The sequence below is a fragment of the Dermacentor silvarum genome, chromosome 7 (assembly GCF_013339745.2).
Source record: "Dermacentor silvarum isolate Dsil-2018 chromosome 7, BIME_Dsil_1.4, whole genome shotgun sequence".
NCBI lineage: Eukaryota > Metazoa > Arthropoda > Arachnida > Ixodida > Ixodidae > Dermacentor > Dermacentor silvarum.
In genome coordinates, this window is record NC_051160.1 from 137627948 (window position 1) to 137650274 (window position 22327).

The 22327-nt window shown below is 43.2% G+C and overlaps 1 protein-coding gene across 1 annotated transcript in view; it reads left to right on the forward strand.

Annotated features, from left to right (window-relative positions):
* Positions 1 to 22327, forward strand: part of LOC119458477 (signal-induced proliferation-associated 1-like protein 2) — a 131601-nt gene that overhangs the window by 17231 nt on the left and 92043 nt on the right.

Sequence of the window (22327 nt, forward strand, 5' to 3'; positions counted from 1 at the left end):
CCAATCTCGTAATTTTTGAAGCAGCACAACATTTGGCAACTTTGGCTGGTGAATTTGTTGAAGGAACAAAGCCATCTGCTAAAGCTTCTCATGTACTGTTGGTATTGGTGTGGCTGTATTTGAATGTAGAATAAATGTTTGTTCTTAACAAGAACTAATGTTTGAATGGACAGTGCGAATGCAATAGACAGCGCGAATGTTTTGAACAGTGCGAATGCTATGGACCATGCATGTAATACACAACAAACAACCTAACTTTAACAAATTTCTGGCTATCAACAATTAAGTTAAAGTTTGTGCTGCAAGCTGTCCCCATCCATACGCCATGCTCGATTCAGTGGCACTGTATCTTCCTTTGTTTTGTAAAATTTCTTTTCCTTTCATTGAATTATTCCAAAGCTTCAGATTGGGCCAGACCCACGAAATATTGAGCAGTCAAATTAATTTACAGTAATTTCTATGTTACTGCAGAAAACGTCAGTCATGATTACATTATGACCTGCCATCAAAGGCATGTAGGTAGGTAGCAACAGATGATCATGCTTCAAAGCGAAAACAAATTTGTTCTGGCATAATTTTGCACCCTAAGGAATGTGCAATTTATCTGCAGTAGTGGGGGTACTGATAACATGGTCAGCAGTCGCCGTGATAATTTGGTAAACTGCCTTATCCACTCGATAACCTGATAACAGTGGGCCTGTTGTGCTAGCTGTAGTAACAAGTGAATGCTGCTTGCACGTCGCACAGAAGTGAAAGCATAACACAAACAGCACGCTGAAGATAATGAAAACAGAAACTCCCACTAGCAGAGAACATGGTAACAACATGGCGACAACATTTTCGAAAAGTTCTGATGCATGTAGGCACGTCTTGCGCCAAGCAGTGACTTTGTAACAGTGGTTAGATGGTGAAAAGGCAGTCGCCGGAATATTATAAACAATGTACTTGTGCCAGCAGCATTCCATTCCGCCCTTCAAAAATGGCACCACAAGAAATGAACCAAATGACTCGTAGCTCATGTATGGCAGACAAACCCACCTGATGCTTTTGGTTTTTCTGCTGAACATTAGGGATGATAAAAGGGAATCCAGAGACTTCCAGAAACCAAAAAAAAATATATATATGTGGTCTTAGTTGTTATTGCAACGCTTGCTATGTTGACTTATGGATTATGGCATTCTGCCCTTTTTTCTTTTCAAATTCAAGCTTATTCTTTCTTATTCTTTCTCCTTTGTGCACGAGAGATTAAAGCAAAGAGCTGAAGACACGCTCTTTACAAGTGCTTTTTCTCCACATAGCATTTCAATGGCACAAATTACACATACATACAAAAAAAATGAGCACATTCGTCTCGCAATAATTCGACCATTGCAGGACCGCATGATTTGGTCAAATTAACAAACGGTGGAAAAATGAACAAACTCAAATCGTTTTTATTGTTTGACGTAGTCCGTAATACCTCTTTGTTTCTTGCCCAAGAAGCACAACTGAACCAGCATCAGGCAAAGAGCGCCGGCATGTTTAAACACTGCCTCAGCGTGACGTGACACAATACAAGTGGGAAGGGATGGCTTCATGGGCCGAAGCAGTGTCGGCCACTTAAAGATAAAATAAATCTAAATGAAACAGCTTTGCGGCTACGAAACAGGATCACTGTCCCCTGAATTTCTTGTTATCAAGCTATTCTTAACAGCTGTGCGCATGAAGGGGCGCTACTGAAGTTCGATTTAACCAAAGCGACATTTGAGTTCAAACTTAACCAGTTTTCTTTCCATATATGTATGGTTTTTCACCGGGGCTTTCCGGTGCATTCAAATATAACGAGAGTTGACTGTACAAGGTTTACAAAATGCGCACAAGATTAGTTACATCAGTATATATAGTTATACCAATATGCGAGGATGTAAACTATAATTCTAAGTGACTTTCTCCAACACTTTCTTGGCCATTACATACAAAAGCGTATATTTTCTGCATAACTATTCAATAAAACAGGACTTTTGTCATTTCTATGCTGTCTATCATAGTTTGTTCTAGTTCATCATACTTCACCGATTTTTCTACACAGTAAATACCATGTGTTGGTATTTGCTATCACATTCTCTTATAGTTAGTCGCATTTGATATTTTGTGTTCTTACAAATGTCTATAGAATTTGCGTTATGTATTTCATGTTGCGATGGCAAATCCTGTTGTCTGTCCCAATAGTTCTAGAAACGTTTCAGAACTTTCTTTTGTAAACATGGTACAATTATAGCTTTTTATGATATTCCACACACAACAACATAATGCGTAATGAAACATTGAATTGTAGAATGCTTTATTTGCCCAGAAAGGTGTTAGTGTGCTAAATCAGAGCAGCCATCCTACAGCTGAAGTTTCTTCTGAGCCTAATTTTTCATTGTGATTTCCAGCTTATGATTCAGCAAAACAGTAGACCTAATAATTACTTCCTAGTTTATTCTAATGGAATTGAGGGTCGTTCATCATATTTCGATATCAAATCATTATATTTACTTAGTTACCATCTTGTATCACCTTATAGATGGGAGGGCTGTGAGAAAAGCTGCCTCAGGACAACTTGGCAAGGTCTACAGACCTTGTTATCATTTCTTGGCAACATCTAGCTACGTCAAAGTGTCAATAAGGTATACAGAATAATCGGAGGAGTAAAGAAAACATGCAGCAAAACGTAGAGTGTAACAAGCAAGACAGACAGATCTTGCAAAATGCAGATCAGTGTTCGTTCACGTAGCACTGTACGTAACTCGATTCTACTGTGGGCAGACTATATCAGTGAAGGCAATGCAAAACCTAATCATTACTTACATAACTCGAGACGAGCATAGGGAACACACAACAACCTGATCTCTTGTTGATATAGTACAATAAGCTTTCTTTTAAACTGGCTAGATTGAATTTTTTTTTTTGCCTTGTTTCAAGAAAAGTTGCATTCGTTACACATGATCTGCAGAAGAGATCCACATTTGGTGGCCCATACAATGAATTGTGTGCATGCTGGATGAATTTTTTTGTGTTAGGTGTGTGTGCTCTCTGCCAGAAATCTTGGGAATTCCCCACATTTCCAGGTGGGAACAGTGCTAAGTACGAGGACAAGGCAAAGGCACTTAAAAAGACAACACGTTGTGTAGACTGACAATTTATTGTTGAGAGACAAACACTAGGGAAAATTCCAATAGAAATTGCTATTGGTACTATACAAGAATTATAGGTCCAATAGCGAAATGTACAGGTCCCATAGAGATTTCTGCCAGTCCTGTAGCTTCTTCTACAGGGAAATACAATGTTCTATAAGACATATAGCATGTTTTATGGCTTTCAGTTAAGCAGTAGAAGTAGTGATCTTGATATGAACTTGTATTGGTAGAATTGCTCAGCAAGAAGCTGACCAAGCCGACACGCCAAACATTGAGAATGAAGGCACAGAAGGCTTCACTATAACAAAGGAATTATCCATTCCAACCTGTATATTTGTTTCAAAGAGGATATTTAGGTACCGTCTGTTGTTTCACTGCATAATTGCGTGAAGAGCAGAGCAGGGCCAGTATTCTGTAGCGATGCCTTTCCGATGGTAATGCCTTTTCAGCGCTTGGTCAGTGGTAAGAGCGACGGTCCGCTCACTGTTATCAACGGGATCAGCCAGCCGTGAGCGATGGATGATAAGACTAGTATAGAATAAAGCATAACACATCGCTACAACATACCGGCCCAGGTCACTGGCACATCTTTTGGGTTTGTACAATCATGGCCTAAATAAAGGCCACGATTTTATAAGTGTGGTCCTATGGGAGCTATCTGGCAACGGCAACCATGGGCAGCAAAGTCTGGGAGGGTCTGCCCACAAAGCTTCATTCTAAAATGAACAATTAATTCAACTTTGTAGAAAAAAAGCGCTCTGGTACACAGTGGTCCTAGCTACACCAGTGCACTTGTAAGCTAACAGACCAACACAGGCTCTCAGTGTATCAGGTCTGTTTTTTCATAGCCCAGTACTGGCTATCTGTTTTGTCAGCGTATCAGGTCGATTTCATAATCTGATAGACCAATACAGGCCATCAGACTGGGTTCGGGACACGAGATTGCAGTTGTCACTCCTAGCTTTGGAATCCACACTTTTGTGGAATGCAAAATTGCTTGTTTATTTAGATTTAAGGGCATATTAAATAGCCACGGGTTGTGAAAATTAATCCAGAGCTCTACGCCCAAGTGTTCTTCATGGTCAAAGTGTTTGCTTTTGAAAGGCAGAAGCCCATCGATTACTGTTACTATTGCAAGCTCAGGCTGAAATTTGTTCCACGTACTTCTTGAAGGACAAAACTAAAAGATTTTTTTCACATATAACATAAAAACGTTGGTAGCTTTCTATTGCGCAACCTCATTACAGCATATCCAAGCACACTTCTAAGGACGGCGTTGCTTTGTAGCGCCATTGTGGTGCACCCACAAACTGCACATAATTCAAGCATTCGGCCACTTGCACTCGTGGTAGTACAGTTTCCATTTAATGCCTCATTCTTCAAACTTTCATTAGTTTGAAACTGTGGATAAACATACTTCGTTATGTTGAGGATAAAAATGCATGCTGCTCTGTAGACATCAAGCTACGAAAAGTAAAACGACTTGTATCAAGGCATTAAAGTTACATTGAATTTCACTACATCGAGGTTTAAAGAAGTACCCAAATGACCTAATTTTTAAAAATGTATAATACTCTCGAGGCACTAAAATGGGAGTGGTTACAAAATATAAAATTTTTAAAAACAAGTACAGTGAGTTCTGGTAACAGAGATCCTCCTGTTTATGCAATGTTAGCTAGTGCTTAACAAAAATGCTCACTATTAGTGATGGCCACATCACTTGTGCAAAGGTGGTTCTGTTCCTGGGAAGTGCGGGGGAGGAAGTAAAAGAAAGACTTAGTGTAACGCGAGTCAATTTCTACCTTATTACAGTGGAGCAAGATAGCAAGGTGGGCGAGTTGGTTAGGATTCATCGTACTTTTGGCAAGAGTGCAAAAACAACACGGCCAAAAGTGAGAAAAAACACAACACAGCGCCGTGTTGTCTTGTTTTTGTTCCTTCTGTCCATGTTGTTCTTGCGCTGTTACCAAAAATTATTACAGTGATTGACGTGGTTTGGAACGTACTGCGGCCACAGAATGAAATCGTCGTGAAGTGTGGTAGGGTGGAAAATTTTATGAAACAGCAAAAGACGGGCAACTTTGCTACGGCTTGCTAGTGAAACAAAGGCTTGGTTAGCTTTCATTGAGGTTATATGCGTGGTACAATTAAAGTTTGAAAAGATCAAACGAACAGAATTATTTTGTACTAATTCAAGTGAAGTAATAAGGCAAACGTGACTAGGATCCCATATTGCAGGCACATATTTGGAATGTATTAAAGCGAATGGCTTTCTTTGGCTCTTTTGGCCATTTTCGTGCTGGTCAGTGGCTGGTGGATGGTTGGTGGTCAGACTGTGCTAGGAAAGCATTCAATCTTTCCCTCTCATTTTCTCTCGCTCGCTCTCCTTCGTTCGTTCGGGCTGTTCACTTGCATTGAAAATCGTCGATGGTTTCTGTACAATTTTTTTATGTCATGTAAAGCAGTAGCTTTAAAGTAGACAGTGCTTTCGAAAAGTTACACTGTAATTACCTGAGCATGCGACTGGCATTGTTAAACATGAATGGTCCAAGTGAAATTGTTTGTGATGTGCAAACCGAGTTATTTGACGTAAGAAAATCTAAGGGGACCGTGTCAAGCTGGTAAATGCATAGATTAGTAGAATTAGCTCTAAATATGCACATTACTTCGCATTTGTTAAAATTTAACTTTGTTAGCCACTTCCTGCACCAATCAACAATACTATTCAAATCGGATAAAAGTATTGTAGTATCGTCAGCGTTACCAATTTTCTGGAAGATAGCAATCGTCTGTGAACAAGTGTATGTTACAGGATATTGTAGCAGTAAGGTTATTTAAGGTAAATAAGAAATAATAGTGGCCCCAGCGCAGACCTCATTGAAGTCCAGTGTGTGGAGAGCTATGACTGTTAGCAATAACGAATTATAAGCAATGCGTAAGAAAATGTTGACTCGATTTCAGAAGGTTAGGGTCAATATCTAGCAAGCTTAGTTTAAAACAATGTAGTTTATGGCCTACCTTGTTAAATACCTTACTAAAATTTAAAAAAAACCAGTCAGCTCAGCAAGATTGATCAAGGATGGGATGCAACCGATGGGTGAAAATGCAAGTTGAGTTTCACAGGAATGTGTATTTTGATAATAATGCTGTGCCTTGCGAAGTACAAGTTTTACTCTAAAAAAGTTAGTAAGGTTTGTGAATATGACATATTGGTATAGTTTGCAACAAGTAGTTGTAAGGAATATAGGTCGGTAATTAAGGGGTGAATTTCTGAGGCTGCATTATTAGATTTCAGTTGCCTTCCCAATTTTCCATTCCTTTGAAGCTTGCATGTGTTCAGGGAATGTTGAAAGATTTTTGTTATATCATGGAACTAAATATGCTAGTGCATTTAAGAAACTTTCTGTTAATGTAGATGTAGCCAGAGAATGAATGACATGGTCAGACATCTAGTAATTTAATTCCAGGCACCTTCTTTTGTCCTTACTACAACATACTACTACTATTCAAATTGGCATGCATTAGTTTAATACTGGAAATTTGTGAAAACCGACTAACAAATCATTCATTATTTGTTGTGCACTATTTGTTTGAAACAGCACTTCCTGTTTAATCTTCCAAATTAATAGAATTGTCAGCTATTGGGTTAGTTATTAGTATTTGCCAAAACGTTCTTAAGAATTGTTTTAGTATTTCAAGTAGCATGATTGGCAAGGAGTTACCTTTAGCTGTTTTTAGCACTGCTATGTAGATATCAGACGTGGATTTGTAGATTGCCCAACAGGCATTAGAAGGGGACCAGCGTTTTAGATTACCAGAATACTGTCGTGCTTGCAGATTGAAGATGATTGTGCAGTTAGGAATGTGTTTCTCAGTTAGTTTTAACTGAACGATCATCAAATCTTTAATGAAATCGTCGTAGAATGGGATTGTTTGTTATTTATTGCTACGAAGATGGCTTTGTGATAGTCACATATGGTGTTGCAATGAAGTTCGCAAGAGTGGATGCTTGGGCTTGTTGGTATCGCGTTGCTAAAACCAAGAGCGGGAAAACAACATAGACGCAGAGACAGAGATTAACACCACGGCACTTTGCTTCCAACAGATTTATTTTGGAAAAAGGTGCTACACGCATATACATCATATGCCATTATCGTGCCAGCCATCACACATGTGCATGCGATCTAATAATGAAAAAAGAAAGATAAAAAGCAACAAATAAAGAACCCTACTATCTGCATGTGTTCTGGGAATAGTCCAACTCTTTCTTAGTGGGGGCTATGGAAGGGTAACTGTCATATGCATCCCACCATTGGACTATTTTGTTTGGCCTGAACTAATCTGCGCATGAGATCGCGATGGCCTGTACAGAATAACACATTCATCAAATAGTTTTGCGACGCATAGCCTTTTTTGGGGTAGAAGTGTTCGAAAATTGAGAAGACGTGGTCATTAATTCTAGACAAGTGTGGGTCAAATGAAGGTATAAACCATCAAAATGCCAGGAAAAATACTGGCAAAATGTTGGAGAGCCCTAAATAATTTGCTACTAGAGTTCTTGTTTTTGTGAATCAATTCCGTTATATAGGAGGTGTGTGTGTCATGATAGCTACCACACACGAGCACAGCCAGAGGCCATGTGTGCAGCACTCTTGTCTGCATTTTATGAGCAATGTCATGATGCGTACCCTTATTACTACGCGAAGTCGGCGAATCTTGATCAGTTTCATGACATCACAATAATGTTGATGACGCATGGGGGACATTTATAAAGGAACTTCAGCATCAAATTAAAATACAAGTGTTCACCAATGCTCATACCTGCTAAATGCCATGCTTCTACATGCAAGAAGTGTGTGGTAGAGTTTCCATAAATTTTAAAATGTATGTTGGTTCTTTTTTAAAGGGTCCCTGAAACACTTTTTGAGCATAGTAATAAAACATTACTGATCTGTCGTAGAGGCTGCTGTGAACATGTGAGCCAAATATTACTGCACTGCATGCAGCAGGGAATTTACAATCGCTTGTCAGACACAGCTGAAAATAGCTTGCTCTCGCTTCGGCAATGCCGTCGTGCGGAGTCATCGAAAGCAGTTGGCCAATCAATGCTATTGGCTGATTTCGTGGCCTTTGAGATGGCACGGCGTGCTACGTAGTGTAGTCTACCGCGGCCGCCGTCGCGTTGTGCTGTGACGAGCCCTTTCACCACCGTTGCACAACTTTTGGCCGGGGCCCTCTTGGCTTCTCAGCTGTGTAGCTTCCAGTGCCCTAGCGAAGACGAAAAGCTGGAGAGAAAACAGGGTATCAGTGTGATAACTCCACTTATAGTTAAAGGATTCGAAACATAGTTGCGGCATGAGAATTGTGGGACGACATCCTTTAATAGTGAGGCCATTCTATGAATAGTTCGAAAAGTGGTTTGGGGCCCCTTTAAATGTACAAACCAGCTTGCCTTTTTACATTCAAGATTAGGTACCTTTGTATTCCCAGCCGCGTCAGTACAAGTATACAGGGTAGAATAAGGCAAAACACTGCTGCATTGCAGTGGACTGAAGACAGGGTAGTTCCAGGAAGGGGACAATTCTAATTGCTTATGCATCTACCTATGTTAAATGCTCTACTCATGCTCATTCTGCAAAGACAACTGCCCTTTAAAGGGTGTCACGAATCACAAGAAGTGTTTTTTAGCCAACTTACATAATAATTACAACACAAACATTGGGTTTTGTAGTGAGTCATTACCTTATGGGAGGAAGGAAGTTGTTTGTCACTCCATTGTGTGTCATTTTGAGGAAACAAAAAATAGGCACTTACAAAGGCAACAGTGAATCACTAGGAGACATAATTGCCTGGGGAAAAACAGTTTGCCTTGAATGCTGCCTCTATTGCTTGTCATTAAGTTAACATTGCTTTTTTGCCTTGTGACTTGCATATGAAGTCAAACTTTCGCTAAGAATGCATATTTTGTGTTTACAGTAAACAACACGTTCACTTTTTGTGACATGTAGCTTGGGTGTTCACATAGACAGGGCATCATCATGGTGGAGTGTAAACAAGATATTTTGTGCAAACAATCTGCAAATCTCTTCCTTCATATTCTATCTGCTCATTTTGCATACAAAACTTGTGAAAATTCTACAGGTGACAGCTTATGCATACTAAATGTGAAGTGCTGGGTGCAAGCTGTTAAGTGCAGTGGCCATTGGGAATATTTTACAGAACTTTAAACTGTGCTCAGAATGCCTCAAATAGCATTCTGTATGCTGATGAGTCAGTGGGGAGATGGTTTCCGCATGTTAGTGTCATTTCCTAAACATTTCGGGGTTCCTTGTTCACTGTCTGGTTTTGTAGGTTTACGGTGATATAACAGTTACTCCTGAAAAAACTCAACTAATGTCGTGCTGCCAAATTTATTACGCTTGATTTTTGTCACATCTGAAGTCCCGTATGAAAGGAATAAAGCCAGATGCTGAATCTTCTCAAACACTGTTTACAGAAAGAAAAACCAGTGGGGGCGACCTTTTTGCTGCTTGACTACAAGCCATGGCATATGGTACATGAAAGTTCATATTTGTGCACATTAGCAAAGCACTGATTGTTACCTAATGGCACCATGCGAAATGTGATCTCTGCAGTCTTGTTTCCGGTTCTGTGAAGTCAAAATGGCTTGCATGCTATGTGCTAGAGAATTTTAAATAGGTGAATATTAAGAGTGTGAGTTGCAAGTTCAGTGCGTTCGTTCACTTATGCTAATCATTGGTGGAGTTAAATGGGTTCATTGGTATTATCTTTCATTTCCAGTGTTACTGCGGTATTCTGCTTAAAATAGTAATAAATCGTAAAATGCATTCTGTGCGGTCAAACTCATCTAGTCCCCTCAATAATCAACTCTTTCCGTACCGTGCCAATTGGGCATGGTTAGCCCTCTATCGATGGTTTGAAACACCGCTTTCGACACCTTCTGCGCTGCTCACGGACATACTGCGCCATCAGATGTGAAAGAGGAGAAACTATATTTTCGTTTTCTAAGCAGTTCACTTTTTTCCCGCCAAGCGGTGATGTTCAAGCGCACTTCGAAGTTTCGCGATCGTCAAAGCAGAACGCAAAAATGTCCGGCTCCGGAAACGGCGCGTGTGCTTCTGGAAATCGCAGATATTGAAATTCCGCTGCCTCTGCGGGCTGATCTTGATGCATCGAATGGCAGCGACTTTTCGCCGGACTTTGAGTCTGAAAGCGACGCCGCCGCAAACCAGCCCGGGACATCAGTGGCCGCAGCCCGGCTCGCCCAACTGAAGTGTTTGCAGTTAAATTTGTGTAGCAAAATACCTGTCTTGTCTAATGAAAAATTTAGATTTTTTCGGAGATAGTGCCTAATAGACGGCAATACATTTTGTATATCAGAATTTTCGTAACATTTTTTTCTTAGTAGGTACAAGCGTGGCTTTACAAACGTTGTTCAATTTTATCGCACAATCTTGATTTTAACAATTTATGTGTTTTTTATGACATACATCTCGTTAATAAAACCTTTATTCTTGAAAAGTGCACTCATTTTGCTTTCCATGTTTCTGAACTTTTGTATGACTTGTCTTGTGAAGGAATCATTTCTTTGAAGGGCTGGCTGTGCGGGTTGGAGTGCCTACATAAGGTAATAATTGAGAAGGGTCAGAGGAACTGAGGCGCTCAATTTATTGTTGGTAGTAGCCAAATAATGCTAACACAAGTTCACAAAAGCAGAAGTTACACACTCGTAAAATGGGAACTTGCTAGAGCAGCCTTAGTTTTTTTAAGTCGTATATGATAAAAAGAATTGAAACAAACGCCCAAGCTAAAAAGAGTTCCGTGAATGTTGATGCGATGCTTCACATCATCGGTATACATACACAATAACTGCATAAACACATGGCCTCACAGCACAATTGTTGCAGTACAATAATATTGAAATGTGAATGAAAGTCAGATGGCTTCTGAAGGCAAAGAAAGAACAAAGCTGGCGGAAGTAAATGCAGGTTCATGCAAGTCATCTATCTACACTCAGTTCATTGACTTGCCTGTTTGCCTGAGGAAAGTAAGGTGCCTTCTTCTCTAAACGGAAGTAAGCACTTGTGAGGGGAACGTTTTCCATTTGGCGATGCGTGGTTACTGCTGCTGCAAAAACAGCGCAGCTTTCATGAAGATTTACATTGTTGGAATAGTAAAGCTCCAGAAAACAGCGGGAAGCCTGTGTTACCTTTCAGGGAAACGAATAAGATAAATACCATGCAGGCCCGTAGTCCCCCCTCCCCCCCCCCCCCTTGAAAAAAATTACTGGCTATGGGCCTGATGCCAGGTGTTGGTATGCGGAGCGCTTAGGTAATATCTCGTATCCAGGCCCCTGTCATTTTTGCTGATAGGCTATGTGGCTAAAAATGTCGGGGATAATTTCACGAGATAAATATGAATATGCTAATGAACTTTTTAAATACTAGCTTTATGGCACATGCATATGCGACATTGAAGCCAAGGAGTAGTAAGGTTGTTTGGAACCGAGGGGTCGCAGCGGAGCGCCAGAACAAGAGGACCAGCTCAGCAGGCTTTCAGAAAGGACTAGCGCGTGCCGGGCTTGCTCCACTACTACGCGCCGCACAACTTTATTCTCGTCTTCCACAGCCGCCACCAAGGCGCTGGCTGAGAGCGCCAACCTTAGTGTCCCTGCGTTGCGGCGTCGGTTGGCACTATAAAGTCATGTCTGCTTAACAGAAATTCCACGACTAGCACTACTTTCGAGATATCCGTCCCCAAAATCTGCTGAAGAAATACCTCAGCGTTTCAGTTAAGATCATTCCAAGCTGTTAGAGGCATACTTTTGGGAAGCTGTTGAAATTGAAATTATGTGGTTTTACCTGCCAAAACAACTATCTGATTATGAGGCACGCCGTAGTGGGGGACTCCGGAATAATTTGGACCACCTGGGGTTCTTTAATGTGCACCTAAATCCAATTACACAGCTGTTTTTGCATTCCGCCCGCATCGAAATGCGGCCAGCAATGTATTTAGGAACACATTTAAAGGTCACTAATCTCAAAGGTGGTGCTATACTCCTCTGTATAAAATTTGAAATTACATGTGCCCTAAGTTTAATAGTTATATTGGTAATTAGTATAATATTTTAGTTTATTAGCAACCTGCCGTGGTTGCTCAGTGGTTATGGTGTTGGGCTGCTGAGCACGAGGTCGCGAGATCCAATCCCAGCCACGGCGGCCGCATTTTGATGCGGCAAAATGCGAGAACGCCCGTGTACTTAGATTTAGGCGCACGTTAAAGAACCCCAGATGGTCCAAATTATTTCAGAGTCCCCCACTACGGCGTGCCTCATAATCAGATCGTGGTTTTGGCATGTAAAGCCCCATAATTTAATTTTTTTAGTTTATTAGCAACATTATCGCTGAAAATTATTCTGCTGCTTATGTCTGCCTAGGCACGTAGGTATTACCAACAACGTCTGGGGCCTAGATATGACATTTCGTTTTTAAAGTATTCCGCATAAAAAAAAGACTTGGTACAGATATACCTAATATAACGAACTTCAGTATAATGAAATTCTTGATATAACAAAGCACTTACCATTTTAACATTTTTTGTCCATATAACACCATATATTTTGAACCTCAGTATAACGAAGTTTATTTATACACGATTTCAATATAACAAAATTTCACTGCCGCTGTGAAGGAATACTAAGACAATAAGTGGAAAATTCTGCAGATGCAGACGGTCAAATGGTTGAATTGCTTGCGGCTGCTTGTGAACGCACCTCTAAAATCGCGTGTCTCCTTTTCTCGTGCGGCTGTGGCCACGCATGGCTGTCAGAGTGGTTGAGTGCACACATAACCTACGCGCCCCGTTTTTGAGGTAATCTTCCATGTGTGCAAAAACTGGGCAAGCTGAGATGGCATGGCATCCTGCACTGTTTTCCCATGCATTTAGTGCTGGAGGTTGCATAATCTCGAGTTTTGGAGACACGTTCAAGTGAGAGGCAGACGAAGCATTCGCTCCTTGCTGCCAGCACTTTCATGATAGCGTCGTCGCAGTGGCGAAGTGGACACAGTGGCGGAGTGGGTGCAAAAGAGGGGGTGGCGTTGCTTTGTACTGCCAATGTGAAGATATCGTCGACATAGGCGTGAAACTGTGTCTTTTGTCACTGACTTTCAAATTCAACAAAATGATTTTTTTTTCTCGTTCAAATTTACCTTTTCTGATTGGTCAATAACTTTTAAAATTTTGCGGCCCCTTTCATGTGAGAAAAATGATCGGCGACTATACTTATTTGTGTAAAAGATTGAATTTCTATGTAATGAAATTTCAATATAACGTAGCAAACTGCCGATTATGCCAGCTTGAATATATTGAGCTTTATCTGTGTATCCGGAACATGTGCTGCTTCTGTCAACGACTTGTCAGCCTGCCTTGGTATGCATTTTAGCCACTGTCCCGGAAATGTTCTTGAAACATGATCATTTTCTTGAGCACTGCTCAAAATCTACCCAACACATATTGCAGCAATGTTGCCCACCCAACTGTAGCACGAAGCTACAAAAAAAGCCATATCTGCCAGTCTCCTGGTTATCTTTTAGGATAGAGCGACCGCCCTGGGATGGCGTTGGTCCCAGGTTCAATCCCCAGACCAGAGCCAATTTTTTAATGCGAATAGCATTCTTTGCCTACTTCAGCCGCTTTGAGCCTGTCTGTCTGTCTAATCTATCTATCTAGTCTGTATATATAGCCTCTTGCACCAATCCAGTGGCCTAAGCTGTCTACTTGCTTGGGCCACTAGGTATGGGCTCCTGGTTGTGATGCCGTCGTGGTCGTTTCGTCGTCATTCCAGCTTCTTGCTCTTACTCTTGTCATGTCGTCATCATACCTTCTACCCGACACCCAGTGGAACAAGTCTAATACTATTGCTTGGGCCACTAGGTATGGACTCGGGCTCATGATGCCGTCGTGATTATTGCTTCGTCGTCATTCCAGATTTATCATTCGACTCGCGTCGTGCCGGCATCATCACACCATCGTCGTCATACAGTCCTCATGCATTCTTTGTCACACTGCCATCTTGATGCCGTCGTGGTCATTCAATCACGATTCCAACCTCGAGATCTGACTGTGTTGAAGCTGTCATCATCACGCCTTCTTCTTCGTCCCAGTGGTCCAAGTTGTCTAATTGCTCGGACCACTAGGTTGTCTTCATGGTCGTGATGCTGTCATGGTCATTCATACCTGCTTTTGTCATCCAACTCTCGTCATGCCGTCGTCACCATGCCATTGTCGTTATACACTCATCATTCCGTCGTCGTGCTGTCTTTTTATCATTGTCACCACATCAATAACGTCCTCCCATTGTTGGCATGCCGCCATCATCGTATCGCCATTGCCTTCATCATTCCATTGCCGTCACTCGTTTGTCATTCTGTTGTAATCATACTGTCAACATTCAATCGTGATTATGCCGCCCTTGTCATGCCGTCATTGGCAGACAGTTGCTATCGTGCATCCGCCGTCAGACCATTGCCGTCACACCAGCTTCGTCATCCGATACCCGTCATGCCGTCATCGTTACACCATCGTCCTCACACAGGGTTTATGACTCAGTCATCTTTATGCCATTGTCATCATACACTCGTCATCGTCCCATTGTCCCTTGTCGATATCGCATCGGGGTTTTCAATGCATTGTCTTGATACAGTCGTCATGAATTCATTGTCATACGGTCATTATGATGCCGTTGCGGTCATTACATCCTGGTCATTATGACTTCCACATCTGACTCTCGTCATGCTGTTGTCGTAAGCCATGGTCTTCACAAAGTTGTCATACCGTTGTCATCGTGGCATCGCCGTCATGCTGTCGTTTCACCATCGTCATCGCTTTGTAACGTCATCCCATTGTTGTCATCCCACCTTCATTGGTCCATCGTCGTTAAACCTTGTTCCTCATTGTATCGTGATCATGCCGCTGCCGACATGATAACGTCATCGTCAGATGCTATCATGCATTCGTTGTCATACTGTCGTCGTCATGCTGCTGTGGTTGTGTCAAAATCGTCGTTCCAGCTTCATCCGGTTGTAGTCTTCATCCAGTCGTCACGCCATCGTCGTCATCATATTTCTTCGTCGTCACGCTTTTGTCGTTATACCATTGTCACAATTTAATAATCGACTTCTCATCGTTGTGATGTTCTTATCATTATACCACCTTTATCATCCCATTGATATCATTCCTTTGTTATTCTATCGCCGCTACATCAGTGTCCTACAGTCGTCACGCCGCTATGCTCATGGGTGATCTTGGCGAGTGCCATAGCGAAGTGGGATATCGGAGTCTGTGGCATATAGCTGAAGCAACAGAAGTCTCGGAATTACCACTACGTCACTTCAGGGAAACGGTCTGCTGCTATAGTGCTCAAATGCTATTTGCATTATCGTTGACAGTCATCGTGAGATGAGTTCTGCTCTAATTGCTTTCAAATACAAAGCTTTCTGAGAAAGCTGTATGGATTTTCTTCGTAGGTTTGTGCTACAGTCGGGTGAATAACAGTTTCCCCTTTCATAAACCTTCCTACACTTTGCAGGCTTCTGCAGAACTTACTTGCCATTATGGTGACCTATGTCAGTCTATTTATTGTCAAGACAACACAAGCGCCTCTTCAAAAAGGTTTCTGCAGCTTTTCGATGGAGGGGAGTCTAACACTTTCACCTTTTTGGCGCAGCATCAGCTGCTTTTGCACTATCTCATTTCCACTGCCTCAAAGGTTCCCAGGTGCCAAAGTCGAAGCAGCTGACATCGCTTTACTAAGGGCAAATTAATTCACTGAAACAGAATGTATTTGCACAATTAAAATTACAGGGCGGAACAGCATGACATTTTATGTGTAAAATGATAAGTTCGCACAGGCACATACTCCTGTGCAAAATGTCGGGACTGTTTCGCAAAACAAAAGATATTAAATTTGAAGTGTACAACATAAAAAATATAAAAAAGTGACACAAACAGCATGTTCTTTGTATTTGACCTTTTCTAATGGCTTCATTAAGAGGTGTGATGGCTTGAACAGGAGAGAGTACATGTCCAAATAGAACACATTGCAAGGCTAGTTCGTGCTTTTCTTTTGACAACTGAATAACGCGTAAGTAGTCAAAACCTAACAAAAAAAACAGAATCGCACGGAAATGTTCACGGCACTTGTGTCTGTTGTAAGTGCACTTTTATCTCCTTTCTACAGCGACATTGCAGTTTAGCACAAAACTGTAGGCAGTATGTGCAGTGCTCTGCGAATACTGGCACAAGGTAGTGGACTTTCACATCGCAATAGAGTGGGTACTACCTCCTGTTTGTAGAAGACGATGAGGTGCATGGGCTTCATGCACTTCTCTAATCCGCCATTATTAAAAGTTGTGTTTTTTGCTTGCCTTCATCCTCTGCCTACATAACATCTTGCTATAAAAAGAAATTTATTTTAACATGTTGTGAAAAGAGGCCCCAAGTTGTGCAGAGATATCTTAGGAAGACGTTGATACTTGTACACCTACAATGAGACAGGAGGAAATACAATTACAGATTTCACAATTCCAACCGCACCAGGTTTACATTCTGAATTCCACAGCACAGGACTTGTGTCGAACCTTCGGCGTTCAAAGTTGTATAGATTCAGAGTGACAGTTTTCCTCCCTTTTAAGCTTTCCAATGTGCCACAGAATTATTTCAAAGGGGCATGGCAACAGCTCTTGCAACTGAGACAGTGACTTTGAAATCTTTCAGAAGAGACACACATTGCACTGGTGGAACAGGTGTGTAAATAGCTCCACATGAGGACCTTTGTGCCATCCTGCTCCAAAAACAGTATTTTAGCGGCAAACTGTGTTGAGCCTGCACCAAGTGAAGCGTATGAACAAGAACCTCCTTCCGTTGATGCTGCTTCAGCAGTTCAACAACCCATAACCTAAAGCATTGTGAGGCCTAAAGCTGCCGTCGTCATCATCATCCTGAAGGTTAACGGAGCCACCACAGCCACGGTTGCAGCCGATGCATTCCATAGCAGTAATTCGTTGTTCATTTTTACATAACATGCACAAAGGAAAGAAAATTACTGCTGACTGCACTGCAACTGTCTAGCTCCATCTCCTGACACTTGAACAGCGGTCAGGAGTGGGGGTGGGGTTGAGGGGAAAAGGATCAGGAGAGAGAATAGAGTAGGTTGAAAGGGAACTATTTACATAGTGTACAACGAAGCAAAGGAATAAACATGACTTTGCCATCGGTTCTGCATTCGCTGTTTACGTGCTTTTGTTGTGTTTCTCTCTGATGTATGTTTTAATGTAGTGCCGTTTATGGCTGTTGTTCGGTATTCCTCTTGCCAACGTGACATCGAGCTCACTCAAGCAGAATGTCTGATCAAAAAACACGCCTTTGAATGACTTCCAGTTGCACATTGTTTAGCATAGTTGTTGATGGTGCCACCTTAAAAAATATCTTGTAATATGTGTACTGAACCGCTGACATATAATTTGCTTATAAGTACAGACCTTCCTTGCAACCGCACATAATCAAGAATAGATTCTGTGGTTGTAATTTTATCAGTTTTCATGTGTGCTACAGCCCAGTTATGCGGGAGAGCTTGTGCACATTAGACCTCTGGGCGTCTTCACTGTATCTTAAGTATTGTCATGCACATCCTGATGTGTGGTCTTGTTGATATGCCCTAGTTACACAAACTTTTTTTTGCTGTAGAAGCAGCCTTATACCGTTGCTTTATACCAGCTTTATACTGTTGAAGCAGCTTTATACAGCAATATACTCGCAGGAAAAGCCATTCCTTAAAAATGAAACTAGTTTGCTAATTTTTAGCCCAAATGCCTTATTGATTCGCATAAAGCCAGCTCTGCTTTATTTTGTGGCTATTTCATTTAAAATAAAGACCATATGTGGTAGGTAGATGTAGACCTTGTGCCAAAAGTGCTTGTCACTGCACCAAATCAAATTTTTGCTGTGCCACCACCTCCACCAGAAGATCAAATGGCTGTTACACCACTGACATTGCCAAACAAATTAAAAGGATGGTAATGTCTTGGAACTTGTCTTTGGCCATGCAGTTATTCATACAGTAATTCGTCGTAGCAAGTTTCTCTGTTCTGGGTATCATCGAAGGCCTTCTATAATACCAGTCAGCTTTCAGTCGCGGCAGTTTTCTCTTCGCAGAGGGAGAAAAAAAATGGTAAGAGAAAAAGGCACCGCGTATGTGGTCAGATAAGCAAAATAATGATGCAATAAAGTATCTGAAGCATTCACAGCTCAACTGATGCTTCTTTTCGCGCACACAACAGAAAAAGGATCTTTGCAGTTGTTTTGGTTAATGGGCCCTACCAGGCGGGGAGGTTAGTAATTAAAGAGCAGAAGAGGTAATAGTGCTGTTCCAGCTTGGTATAAGCGGGCTTTAACAGGGTCATGACATGGTCATTCAACTATTTTCAGTTTATCATTGTAAAGTTTAGTGTGCTAAAGCGCCTACCACAGTGTTATCACAGTATGCAGAAGCAATATGACACAATGCAGCACGCGAGACAATTGCTACTGGGCAGCAGAAACAGTGTCCTCACAGATACCAGGCTTGTCACAATGATGGCGCGATGATGAATGCTGGCAGTGACGTTACTGGCATTGCATCGTGGTGGTGCACAAGATTAGACCGATGGATAACCAACAGTGTTTGTCTGCACCCAATGAAAAGATTTGCTGGATTTTTCTAAACATTTACTGTCCGTTCTCAGTACCAGTGTATGAACCACGGTATGGCATGCACACAGCTGCTCAGCAGGAACTCTGTGTGTGCACACAACGCTGATGCCAGCAGCAGAAGCCAGAAGGCTGCCCTGGCTCCGGCAGAGCCAATTGAGGGGAGCTGGTCGTGCGTCCATTTGGTTTCGTTGTTTTTGCAGCCAAACCCACTGTGCATCTCCAGAGGTCTTCTAACCCTCCACATGCACGCTGCACATGAACCATTGACCAGGACAGCATGAGAGTGGCGGTAGCAGCAATCAGGGCTCGATTGTCCTTATGATTGACCGAGTGGTCGTTTATCAGTGCCAGATATGTCGCGGTAGGAAAGCAAAAGGCGATATAGGGCGGCTACTTAGGGGCGAGATCCGGAGCTACCATGGGAAGTAATGGGCCGGCGAGGTTCAAGGCATCCTGCGGGTAATCAAGAGGATCTGGAGACGCGCCGGCTGCAAAAGCAGTGACGTGGTCATCTGTCACTGACCGGAGCGTGGCCACCGCTATGCCTTCAGATAACACTTGCTTCATCAAGCCAAAATTGATAACGGGGAGACACATCCGATTAGCGGCAAGGGTAACAACAGAGTGTGGCACAGAGATGTCGCGCGCCAGGAGGACATCACGAATAGGTGCGGACGACATAGTCGCTATCGGCAATGGTTGCCGTTGAGGCCAATTCGACGAAGGTTAGGACTTTTGGAGGTAACCAAACAAACGCTGTAGTGCAGAGGGTGTGCGGTTGTTTGGGGAAAACGTCTGAAAGAAGAGGAAGCTTGAGGCACAGCGTACCGGTGGAACAGTCGATGAGGGCAGAAAGCGTCGTCAAGTCGAGCCCGAAAATTAGGTCATGAGGGCAACTGGTCAGCACGGTGAACAGGACTGGAACTTAGCGGTCAGCAATTCCGATGCGAGCAGTGCACATACCACAGATGGCAGCAGTGGCACCATCGGCGACGCGTACGGCTCGAGTGGTCTCAGGCGTAAGAACTTTTTTGAGGCAACGACATAGGTTAACGCTCATGATGGACACTTGGGCTCCAGTATCAATCAATGCCATGAACGGAACACCATCTACATCTACTCCAATTAGGTTTGTGTTCGTGAGGAGCGTCAACGGAGGATTTGGACAGGACGAACGTGATGCAGCACTACTTCCAAGAGCTACATGGCCTAGTTTTCCTTCCGGCGGTTTGGCGAGGAAAGGCGGCGAGGTTGGGGTGACGGGAAGCGACGGCGTTAAGGCGACGGCGATCGCCTGGAGGAGCGGCTGTCAGGGGCACCAGAAGTAGGGTACAGACAGCGAGGTCAATAACAGCGAGCGTCAGCGTATGGGCGAGGAGCAGGGAATCAGCTCCAGTATGGCGGCATCCAGGGGCTGCGGCAGTGGCGGGATACATGACCAACTCAGTGGCAGCGGAAGCAGATCGGTTTGTCGTCTGGGGTTCGCCATTCAGCAGAATTGCGTGGTCTGGGAGCGAAATACTGGTCATTACAGGTTGTGGACATGGGAATGGGTGCCGAATCAGGTCGGAAGACAGAGCAGGTGGTAGGGATGCCAAGGTTTGCAATTTCCTGCCGCACAACTGCTTGAATAACGGAAATAGTGGGGGCCGCTTGGTCAAAGGTACCAGTCGAGAGGTCGTGGATGAAGGGGGACCGGACTCGCCGCTTCAATCTCACGGCGAATGATACGCGTGACGTTCTCGTGAAATGGTCGTGTGGCAGTAAGAGCTGAGCAAGAGGACGTGGCAAGGATGTTTGGGAGCCGGGAAAACTGTAGGGACGACGCGGCGGCTTTTGGCTACCTCGAAGCGGCGGCATTTTTTGACGATGGCGTCGACAGTAGAAACGTTGTTATAGGCAAGCAAATTGAAGGTGTCGTCTGCTATGCCTTTTAGGATATGGCCCACCTTGTCAACCTTGGTCATGTGCTCGTCGACTTTCTGGCAAAGCGCGAGCGCTTCCTGTATGTAGGAGACATACGATTCGGTCGACGACTGAACACAGGCAGCAAGCTCTTTTTGCGCAGCCTGTTGGCGACCTGACGGGTTACCAAATAGGTTGCAAAGCCTCTCTTTGAAAATGTCCCAGCTGGATAGCTCATACTTAGACATCGTAACAAGCGCTGATGGACGGGAACACAAAGAAGAGACAAGTAGACTGGACGGGCGCTAGACAGTCCAGTCTACTTGTCTCTTCTTTGTGTTCCGTCCATCAGCACTTGTTACGATGTCTAAGTTCAGTTACAACCAACTAGCCCAAATTTCTGCTTTAAATAGTCTGCTTTGGATACCTCAACCTCATGGGTGCGAAACCAGACACGCGGTGTCCCGTCCAGATAAAAGATCACATTGGCAAGCATGATGGTAGGGTCCCAGTGGTACGTGGCTTCGGCTAACACGCTCATACATGCTGAGCCAGTCGTAGACGTCAATGCCATTTTGGGCGGAGAATGTCCGGGGATCACGGAGACTAGGAACCGTAACGTACGTTGTGGTAGGCGCCGCAGGTGTAGGTGGCGACGGGGTGTTTCCATTGGAAGCCATGGCTGAGAAGATGACGGTGCAGCTGCTTCGGTGCTCCGTGGCGAGGACGGGGAACCCCGTACCTCCACCACAATGTTACGCGATGGACGAGTCAGTAAGACGAGCAACTATTTACAGGTTATATTTACAACAGTGGTTGCAGCGCTGACCGGTCAGATTCACAGCGCGAGCCCAGCTCGTTCTTTTTTTTTTTTTTTGGAGTGATGGCGCCCGCGCGCATTTTTAACACAATCAAATACCACACGCGTCTAGCAATGTCTCAATAAAACAAAACTAGGCTCTTGGCGCACATTTGAATGTGAAATTTCAATTTGAAACCACTGCCTCTAAGCTCCTCTCACGAGCGACGGTGACCCACATTTTGGCATGACTTGTGTGGCGTCAAGAAGTGCAGGGTCGAGAAGTGCACATCTGTGTTGTCTGCTCCGAAGTATTCCGAAACTGTGCATGCTATGCCGAGAAGGTCCACCGCTGTGCAAATGCTTGAGCAGAAACCAAACTTGGTGCGAAGGCACAAGCTGGATGTGTAGCATTTTGGCGTGAAACGTTCGAAGCACAACATTGAAGAGTCGAAAGCCTGCGAGCCCTTCTGTCCTGCATTGAGCTCCCATGTATTATGTTTCATGACTCTTTTGGCAACTTGAAGGACGGCAGGCTCTCCTTGCTCCACAAGCCCTGGTGATGGCACTGCAAGGGTGCTGCTGTTGCAATGTGCCAGCAATTGTTTCACATGCTACAATAAAATGGCACAAAGCAAAGGACACTTGCAGAAACTATCTCGAGCTGACCGCCGAAACAGACACGTGAAAATGAAAA